The sequence below is a fragment of the Talpa europaea genome, assembly GCF_964194135.1.
Source record: "Talpa europaea genome assembly, chromosome: 2".
Classification (NCBI taxonomy): Eukaryota; Metazoa; Chordata; class Mammalia; order Eulipotyphla; family Talpidae; genus Talpa; species Talpa europaea.
The window spans coordinates 20,793,746-20,804,949 of NC_140068.1; the positions used below are offsets into that span (position 1 = coordinate 20,793,746).

General features: G+C 42.3%; 1 pseudogene across 1 annotated transcript; it reads left to right on the forward strand.

Annotated features, from left to right (window-relative positions):
• The first annotated feature begins 10,387 nt into the window (after window positions 1-10,387).
• On the forward strand, window positions 10,388-10,813 carry LOC311186776 (small ribosomal subunit protein eS24-like; annotated as a pseudogene). Its single transcript has one exon. The product of its transcript is annotated as a small ribosomal subunit protein eS24-like (transcript).
• Window positions 10,814-11,204: the final 391 nt, after the last annotated feature.

Sequence of the window (11,204 nt, forward strand, 5' to 3'; positions counted from 1 at the left end):
ATGAAAACCACAGATTGTAGAAGAAATACCCACCATATGAGTGAAACCTCACGGTCCCTCCTGTTTCGTAAGCTGTGCTCTCACTGACTAATTACATCCTCACACCTACGGGTGTCGACCTTCCCCAGCTTGTCAAGACTATTTTTATGTTTGTAATGTCTTTGCTTGGGGAGGAGCAAGATGATTTGCTGGAGGTATGCCTTCCGAAAAATCTGGCAAAGCTATCTCAGGCAGGAATTAGTAACTCGCTGTCTGTCTCTCAACAATAAAAGGCTGTGTAGTTAACATAAAAGCATCAAACAAGGAAAGTTGGGTAGAGAAAATATTCTATAAATTCTTTCAAATGACTGATTTTGACTCCGTCATTCAATCATCTGCTGAATTGACAAAATAAGCATGCTGCTGTTTTATTTAAAGCAAATGGCTAAACATCCTCTTTGTTTCTGATGCATTTCCCTCCAGGAGGAATCAGTGCCCTCCCAAAGTCCTCACACCACGGAGTTTCAGGCATAAAGGATCCCATCATGGCTTCCCCACCCCACCCCTCATCTCACGCCTAGTTTATTCATTCATTTTCCAACCTGTGTGACCATGAGGCGCAGTTGGTTGCCTATGCTCCAAAAGGTTCCGCCCCAGAGGATAACTAACACTTGGTGGCGGCAGGATCCATATTTGCTGAAATCAGCATCAATCTGAAGTTGCTATAGAAAGCAAAGCTCAGCTAATGGGAGCCCGGTGTCTGATTCATAGTTTTTTAAATGATTAATCCCACACCCTTCCCCGCCCCTAGCTGTTCAGTGGCAAATCATCCTTCAGTGATTTAATGAGTTAAGAGTTAAGAACATGTTCAACATAAAGATAGGTTATAGATTCTTCTTTCATATACATTGTAATTTATGTCATATAAGGCACTCTATTACATAGGAAAAAATATTCCTTAAAAAAGTGTTGAATTCTTCCAAAATCTCATGAATTCTATGTATGATCCTTTGAGAAGATATGAACCAGCTGAGCTTTGCAGCAACTTCTTGATGCATCATATAAAAGAACCAAGGATTTCTCAGGAAATTACCCTATTGAGCTAGAAGCTTGGGAAATACACAAAAGGAATGAAAGCTTACCTGAAAAAGCTTGTATTTTAACTTGGACTATAAAGCATATACATGTGAATAGCTGATACGCAAGGGAAGAATTATTGTCAGAAAAACATCACCACTTATGCAGCTTTAAAGATAAAGAAAATAATGCAGAGATGAACAAACCACATTATTTATCTCTGGTGGGGTAACTACTGGATCCACAGCCTGTTCACATCAGGAAAACCTTGTTAATTCAACTTGCCTGGCAGAGGAGACATCTGCTGTACTCTGGCGCCATCTGGAGGCAGACTGGCGCGGGTCAAGCGAGGAAGATGAAGTCTTTCTATTGACTATTCGTCTTGCTGTACTTTTGTTTGTTCCTCAAACCACGTCCCCCACCCAATGCCCCCAACGGGGAATTGTGATCTGGAACGAGAATTTTAGGATGCTAGGATTGAGTAGAAAAGAACATGCTCAACTTTAATGTGTAATATCATGGATTCTTCTAAATGCACTTGAGCAGTTATGTTTTACAATAGCCTCATATACAATATAATTTATATATATGCATAATGAGAAATTCTGAAATTTTATGATACAGCATAAAATACAGCAAAGATTATTTGTTAAATAAATGGATGGAGAAATGAATTTCCATGCTCTGTTGTTCCATGAAATAATCATATCTCATTAAATACATTTTTTTGTTTTACTTCCTTCTTGGGAACACTTCCATTCATAGGATCTTGGCAACCTTTTCTTTGAGCTTATTGGGCTTGGTTGAGTTATTGGACTTGGTAAATGTACACAGATGGCGAGAGAGGAAGCGTAATTGTGGTTTTTTTTTTTTGTTTTGTTTTTTTAAGAAAATGTGAAACTGATTACGAACCTTTCTATCTGATTGAAAACTCTTGTCTTCAAAGGACACGTCCTCTAATGACATGATTTATAATGCTAACACTAGTTTTCAACAAAATGATTTTATATTCTGGAATAATTGCTGGCCTCGGACCTCCCCTGGTGGCGCAGAAGTTGAGCACTGGGCTGCGAAGCTGCCCACAGTCTCTGCAGCGCTGGTTCGATCCCTGGCCGCCAGGCGAGGGTCCCACATGGCGCGCAGACCTCTCCTGCCGCCCGCTGCTCCCCTCAGCAGTGTACCTTGGTCCTTCTGCCTGTTCTGTTCCCTGCTCTGGCTCTGGTGAATTCTCTCACCCTCCCGCGCTTCTGACTGTACCCAGTGCTTGTATAAATAAATAAACAGATCTTTAAAAAAAAAAAACAAATTGCTGGCCTCAAATTCATCAGTTGATTTGAAGTGTCTGCATCCCAGACCATGTCGATGTATTCAGCTTTCAATAAAGTTCCTGTGGGCCTCACTCCCTCCCTCATCTCCTCCCTTCTTTCCTTTATTTTTTTCCCCAATGTATATTTTATTGATATAAAGCCAAAATAAGGTGATGGAGTTATCTGGCTTGCCAGTGCACTCGTTATATAGAACTAGGTGGAAAAAACTTTTATGATTTCTTTACTGGAAAAAGGAAACTTTACTTTTTCTTATAAAGTAATAAATACTGATTGGTCTTGGCAATTTATTTGACTAAGCAACTTTAGGGTACTTTAATTTTTATCAAATAAATAGAAAGTAATAATTTTGTTGCATCTTTTGAAAAAATGGGCAAATTTTAAAGTAGAGAAAGATTTGTTTTCCTTTATAAAGGGAGAAGAAATATCCATGCGATTCTGCTAAAGATCATCTAACAATGCAGAGGCGGTCGTGGGAGGCCTTCAGTCTCCTTCCTACAGATGAGTCCTTTGAGCCTCCTTTCTATGGAGAAAGTGGAACTCACCAATACCTGTGACACAGTAATGACATCAGCTTCAACTATGCATGGTAGGCATTCAGCTTGGTTTTCTGATATGATGGGGATCTCAGTATCAGTTTCATTAAATGTTCTGGTTAATAGAAATGTATCACATCAAACATAAACCGTAAGCCAATGTTTAAAGAATCAGGACACAGCAAATATAATTGGTAATATATTAAGTGTAATGGAATCTGTTCTTGATAATTAAAGTCACTAGAATCTTCTAGTGCATTGGTAATCACTCTGAACATTAAAATATAAGTCTAGGGCCTCCCTAGTGGCACAAGGGGTTAAGATGCAACCTATGAAGCTGTTCACAGCCACTGCAGCACGAGTTTGATCCCCAGCCAGGGAGCTACCCACATGGCGCAGCAGACCTCTCCTGACTCGCCCACTGCTCCCCTCAGCAGTGTATTTCAGCCAATCTACCTGTTCTGTTCCCCACTCTGTCTCTGGTGAATCCTCTCACCCCCCACACCTCTGGCTTGTACCCCAGTTCTTGTATGCATAAATAAATAAATCTTTAAAAAAATAAAATGTAAGTCTAAAAGATGTGCTGAAGTATGGTATGAGATTTAGCAAATGAGATCAGCTATTGTAGAAAAGGAAGAACATAAATAAAAGAGATGTTATTATTATTGACTATAATCACTGTCAGGTAGCTAAAATGAAAAATATTTAAAATAAATTTCAAATATTAATCATTTAATATTAACACTCCTCTCTACTGTAACTATGTATATTCTAGTTTGAAGATTTATCCAAATTTGATGATAGTGTGTAGCCCTGGGAAGAGGGAGGCCAACATTTGTTTTCTTTCAAGTGAGAGACATACCATACATTTCAGCAGCTGTACTCTTTGGTATTTACCCAAGCAAGTTGTAAATTTATGTCCACACAAAAATCTTTATGTGTGTGTTTATAGGAGCTTAATTCATAATTGTCCAAACTTGGAAGCAACCAAGATTTCCTTCAGTAGACAAATTAGAAAAATAAACTGAGGCTGGGCCTTCCTGGTGGCACATGGGGTTAAGCATCAGCACTATGAAGAAATTTGCAGCTACTGCAGCACAAGTTCGATCCCCAGCCAGGGAGCTGACCCACATGGCACCGCAGACCTCTCCTATCTCACCCACTGCTCCCCTCAGCAGTGTACTTTGGTGAATCTGCCTGTTCTGCTCCCCACTCTGTCTCTGGTGAATCCTCTCAACCCCCACACATTTGTCCTGTACCCTAGTTCTTGTATGCATAAATAAATAAAGCTTTTAAAAAAATAAACATACAGGAAATGGAATATGTCTCTGCATTAAAAATAAGTCAGCTATAGGGCCTCCCCTGGTGGCGCAGTGGTTGAGCGCTGGGCTGCAAGGCTGCCCGCAGCCTCTGCAGAGCCGGTTCATTCCCTGGCCGCCGGTGAGTGTCCCACAAAAATAAGTAAGTAAATAAGTAAATAGATAAATAAATAAATAAATAAATAAATCAGCTATCAAACCATGAAAAGACAACAAGAAAACTCAAATGCATATTACTAAGTGAAAGAAACTACCCACTGTATGATTCCAATTATATGACATTCTGGAAAAGGTAAAACTGTGGAGATAGTGAAAAGTCAATGGTTGCCAGGGGCTGGGGAAGGGAGGGAGGAATCGGCAGAGCATGGAGGATATTTAGGGCAGTAAAAATACTCTGTATGTCACCGTAGTGATATATGTAAAAGTGAACGGTAATATAAACTATGGACTTTGGGGAACTATGATGTGTTGATGTAGGATAATCGATTGTAAAACAAGTACCACTGTGGTGGTAGTGGGGGAGACTGTGTATGGGTGGGGATAAGGGGGTGCATGGAAACTCTCTATACTTTCCGTTCAGTTTTCCTGTTTCAAAAACAAAGACTTAATAAAAATATAACACTAATTTAATTAAAAAACACCATGAGGCAGATACTATAGCTATCCTTGTTTTATAGCTGCATAAACTAAGTTTAGCTATATATTAATATTAACTATATTATTAAATAGACATTAACTATAATATTAAATATACTAATGCCTTAGGGCAGGTGCATAACTAGTAGGTCACAGAACTGGGGTTTAAACGGATATACAACTCCAGAGTCTTAACTCTTATGCTGAATTCTTCTCTACTAGTAAGACTGAGTGTCTGTTATTCCTATTTTAAAGGTGAGGAACTTGTACCCAGGTTATTGCACCAATAACCTGCCTAAGATTGTCCAGCTGGTGGATAGATGAAACCTACATACAAGATGCAAGCCAATTTCATCTAAAGCCTGTCTCATAGCAAAAGATTTGGCCAATCAAATACTAAGGCTTTCAGTCCAGAGCACCAGCAACTGCTTGGGGTAAATGCCCACCCTCTCAGTCAGTAGAATGCTTGCACATCACCCACCGATCACATTAACAGGATCTGTGTCTATTCTAACAGCACATTTCCAATTCTTTTCCTCATCTCTCAGCGCCCCCTCCTGAGCATAAGCAGGATTAAAGGGCTCCTGCACAGACTGGTATCGCAGACTGGGTGCCCAGCCCCGCCAGATAGGAGCAGAGAAAGAAAGAAGGTGGAATGAAGGGAACCTGCTAAGCTAGAATCCTTGTTTGAGAGGCAGGAGCAAATAGCCATATTCGCGGGGTTTTTCTGGAGAATAAATTCTTGAATCTGGTTGGCCTGTACTAGCCAGATCACTTATTACAGAAGGGAGTCAAGGAGAATGGAGTCACAGCGTAACACTCCAGATGTGTTTCAAAGAAGTGAGAAGATGGGCTGGATAGACTGTGAATTGCCTGGTTGTGGCCATGAAGGCAGGAGGGCCCTGGAGAAAGACCTGAGAGGTAATGTGGGGTACACTAGTGCAAGCTTAAGGATTAACGAACCTCACTCCCCTGCTCTGTGTGTCTGCGTGCATGCGTGCATGTGTGTGAGAAGTGAGTTAAAAGTCCTGTCTGGAATTTCCTGAACTCCACAGGAAGCTGTGTGTGTCTGTAGGTGGTGTCTGAGCAGTCACTCCTAGGGCTAAGTGCCAAGGCCAGTGAGGATCACTGTCAGAAATACCAAATGAGTTCTCTCAGTACCATCGTGTTTCTGCAGAGCGTGGCACAGAGTAGCCTTCACAAATGCTTAATGAGCCAACTTGAAGACTCTTATAAACGTGTGCCATTCTAAACAAGCATCTCTGTGCTTCATCAATAGTACAAGTTCCTACAGAGAAAAATGTTCCATAGATCATAGTCAATTGAATATCTAATAGTGCTATTTGAATGAATTGAACTTGTCATATATTTATATAACCATTAGGGAAAACCAACCTACTAATTACTATTTCCTTTAGGTAAACCAAAACATGACTTATAGAATTGAATTATTCCAGGTAGGTTCATGTATGCATGTCTGTCTGTTGGTCTGTCTGTCTGTATGTATTATGCAGGGCCACAGCTCACTTGATGTAGCTTGCTGCTAAAGAATCAGTGCCCAGGGGTTTTAGTGGAGGCTGGGCATGTGGGTCACAGATCAAATATGTATTGGCAAAAGTCATGTTTGGCTGGGTTAAGCACAGTGTGCCACACTTACCAGTTTGGGACGTGGAGGAAGTTCTCTTGAAATTCAAGTTCTCAGACACCTACCTTAAAAGGAAGCCTTTCTAAGAATAGAAGTCAGACTTGATATGTCAACACTTTTCTGCACACATGTCTGCTAAGGGGAAGAGCTGGGCTTTCCCCACAGATTCTGGCAACCAAATACACAACTGCTGTGAGCTGTGGACTGCTGGAGACATCCAGGAGACAGGTGTAAGAGCCTGGGACTCAGGGGGGAGGTCTTGTGGGACTTGCTGCGCTATAATGACATTGAAAGCCAAGGCCACATAGAAATTGAATGTAAGCCGGGGATAAAAGAAGCCAGGGGTACTCCAGCATCAAAAAGTTGAGTATACGAGGATGAAGTTCAGTGGAACTGAGAAAGAGAAAAGTGAGTTCAGAGGATAATGAAGAGGAAGTCACACCCTACAAGACAAGTGAAAGGTTTCAAGAAGGTAGAAATGATCAACAGATGGTGCTGGTAGGTCAGACAAGAAGTCTGTGAGCTGACCATAGGGATTAACCCCATGCAGAAGTTGCTGTCCTTGACAAGAACTGTTTCCGTGGAACAGTCAGGCGAAAGCGTGATTGGAGAGGAGGAAGTGGAGATTTCAAACTTAAGAACTTTGTTAAGGCGTTTTGCTACAAAAGGAAGAAAAGAAATAAACAGCTAGAGGAGAAAGTCTATTTCACAAGAGGGGTGTGTGTGTGTCCCCGAAATATACATGTTTGCGTGCAGGTAGGACTGATGCAGTGGAGAAAGGAAGTTAACAGTGCGTGAGCTAGAAGAGATGATGGTATCCTGTAGGTAGAGGATGGGACATGGTGTACAAGTTGATTAGACCATGGACTGTTTGCCCACAGTTAGAGAAGGGAAAGTAAATTATTTGGGCACAGATGCAGGAAGGTGGGTGGATGCAGAGGTGGTACTTTGTGGAATTTGCTCTTCTGGTTGCTTCAACTTCCATTGTGCAATGAGCATAGAGTTCAGCTGAGGGTAAGGAAGAGGGAGAATGTGATAGAAGATTGAAGAGAGAGGGGAGGTGTATGACAGCACTGAAAAGGGTAGCAGAGTGAGCTACCTGGGAATAGGGTGGGAACTGCTTGGGCTACTACGGACCTACTCAAACCTTCAATATTTGCTGCCATGAATTTCCAATGAGACCAGTTGCCATCGTTGGTGGTTTTTCCAACTGGTGTAGCTTGCTGTAGGGTTGCAGGCACAGAACGAAGAGGGTTGGATTTAATGAGGACTGAATTTTTCCAGGGAAGAGAAGGGAAGAGATAGTGTGGGCACAAAAGGTAGATGCAAAGGAGTTAATCTAAGGAGAGGAGGCAGAGTGTTGTGGGACAAAGTTCTAGTCCTTCCTGGAGGTTGGTGTTGCTGAAATGTTGGGACTGGAGTCCTCAAATGTAATTTCCCCTAAATGGAGGGTGTGTTGTGCAATATACAGAAGGTGTGAGATTGACCCAAAATGCAGTCGGTGGCTTTTGTTGACGATGACTCACCTTGATAAGAGCTGCCTAGTCCTGTGGCCACCCCTCTCAGTTTTGGTGATAAAGAACTAGGAACTGGTTGCTGCAATTGTATCAGATGCTATTGTTCATGTGGTCTGGAATCAGATCATGTTTTCAAATAACCCTGACCCTTCACAAGCGCTCCTCCATTCATACAGCAGACCAGGCACCTGCCTGCTCTTCCTTTGTGGGAAATCAGTTCTGAGAAGTATATTCATTGCTCCCACCCAGGTGTGAACTCCAGTTCCCCCCTCTCCAGCCCTGCACCTGTCAGGGAACTTCACACAGTTTTTCTGATTCTTACTCAGCCCTCAGTCTGTTATCAAGCGCATACCTCTGGTTCTTTGCGCTTCCTTTACTGTGGGCCCCAGTGACTCAGCACGGCTTCCCGACCCTCCAGGTCCCCCGAGGCCAGGCTCCCTGTCCCTCCTCCAGTGCTAGTCATCTCTGAAGAATTAAAAATTTTGATTTCAAAAGAGATACTCTATATCACAATTATATCGAACAAATTACAAATACATCACAGATATAGTATACTGAAATTGGTATAATACAGATACTAGAACTTCAGGGAGTTTATGTAACTATTCTGATGTCCGGTTTGGGCTTCTGTCTGTGATGGTGCACTAGAAACTGCCCCAGCTTCCCTCCTGTTTTCTCTCCTTTTCTCTCGCCCTGTGGCCATACCTACAACAGTTCTGACACTTCTGGTCACCAAATGAGTGAGTGTTTGCCACACCTAGCAATTCTCTGTGACTCCACTAGGGTGTCTAGCAATTTAACTTGTTTCTCACACTATCTACCTGACGTGAGACTCCACAGGTATGGGGCTCGGTGTCTTCCCCACTTAAGATGCCACCTGAGGATGTAACCTGCTGATCCTCAAGTTACCCACCACTTTTGTCCAACGCTGGGTACACACAAAGGTTCCCATGACCTCCTCTCCCTTGGAATCATTATTTGCTAGAACCAACTCACAGAATTCAAGGACATACTTGCTTACATTTACCATTTTGTTAAAGGATAGGACAAAGGTAATACAGATGAGCAGCCTGATGAAGAGACACACAGGATGGAGTCTGAGGGGGGGTCCCAAATGCAGCAGTTTCTGTCCCTGTGGAGTTGGGGTGCACCATCACCCACCCAGAGCCCTCAGACTCCACACTTGTGGGATTTTAACGGAGTCTTCACCATGTAGACACAATAGATCATTCCATTTCCAGTGCCTCTCCCCATGGAGGACACGGTCGAAAATTCCAAGCCTTTAATCATGGCCCTAGAGACCATTCACCATTCAGCAGCCCACTCTGAGTTGCCTCGATAGAACAAAAGATATTCTTACTACTTTTGTCACTTAGGAATTTATAGGGATTTTAGTAGCCCTCTGTCAGAAGCCTGGATGAAGGTCAAATACATATTTTTTATTAAATTTCATAAAATCATGGATGGGGAATGGAAGCTCCTGCCTCCAGCTTATTCCAAGACTGGTTTCTCCTCCACTGCAGGATGGTGCCTCTGGAGAGCTTCTTGTTCCAGCTCTGAGGGCTAATGGACCCTCCCCCTCTTCAGATGGGCCACTATGAGGACCTCATCATCATACCTCCCTCCCCCACAGGGTTCCTGAGCAAGTCACCTAACTTCCTTGGACCCAAATTTCCTCATCTTTGAATTAGGGGAGAGTAACAGATATTTTATAGGGGGCTGTAAATGCCAGAAACAAACCTTAGTTTTCCCCCACTTTTATCCACAGCACGTCAAAATCACTCTGGAGTGCCTGCCACAAAGTCCTATTATTGAACAACTCCAAGCTTCCAAACAAAGAGAACCACAGGATGCAGGGTAACCTCCCAAAACAAAAGAAGGAAGTAGATGCTTTATGCTCACGGAAGCTTCACGGACCAGACTTGCACTCATTGCCCCCACCCCCCACCCATCAGATACAATATTTATTCTAAAGGAAGATGCACTGTGTCTCTCCACGCTGCTCCCAGAGAGGACCAGCAGGTTGTCTGGATGACTGGATTCTAATTCCAGGGCTGCCATTAGACATTGGGCACATAGCCCAGCCTCCAGAACCTATTTCTTATCCAAAAACTGTTAGAGACAATAATCTTCCTCAATCTAAAATTCTATCTTAATCCACTGTTGCTCAAAACCACGTCCAGAGGGAGGTTAAATAAACAATCTGAGCTTCCAATATGCAAAATGTCTAGTGCCTTCACCCTCTTGTAACTGGAAAAACAGAAACAAAAATACAAATCATTGGGCTTTAACTTCTCTGGCTGCATGAATCTCTATCTCCATCATAAACAACACAGTAGCTGTCTGGACCAGAAAGTTCATGACCCTCTTCAGTGGAAACAAATGGTCATCGATGTCCCTCACCCTGGGAAGGCAACATTACCTAAGACAGAAATTAGGGAAAAGTTAGCTCTAACGTACACCACCACCCCAGGTGTCATCTTTGTATTTGGGTTCAGAACCCATTGTGGAGGTGGCGAGACAACTGACTTTGGCATGATTTACAATTCCTTGGATGATGCAAAGGAAATGAACCCAAACATAGACTTGCAGGACATGGCCTGTAAGAGAAGAAAAAGACCTAAATAAAACAATGAAAGGAACACAAGAGCAGAATGAAGACAGTTGGGACACTGAAGGCTGTGTCAGTGCTGCAAAAAAAGAGGAAGATTCTGCCATGACATTATCTGTGGTGATTGTGCAGATTTTTCACAAGAGGATTAAAAAATTAAAACATTGAAAAAAAAGTTAGCAGCATGAGGAGTGTTACTAAAGGAGCATGTGGCAAGGGGAATGAGTGAAGACGCAGCCTTTTAAAGATCCCAGAGGCAAAAAAATAAATAAATAAATACAGGTGGGGCACAAAGGGTTTGAGAAGTCGACAGTGAATCAGACCCAGGTTAGGGGTATCAGACTTTAATCCCCAGGACATGTGAAGTCAGTTAAGGACTTTAAGGATAGTGATATGATCATATTTCTCTGTATTTTATTTATTTTTATTTTTTTTTTAAACAGAACATTTGTTTATAACACCATATATAGTCTAGGGGCATAGGTTTCCACATCCTCGGATATATGTCACCACAGCACAGCCACCTCCAAAGCACCCTTACCCCTTCACCAGAGACCCA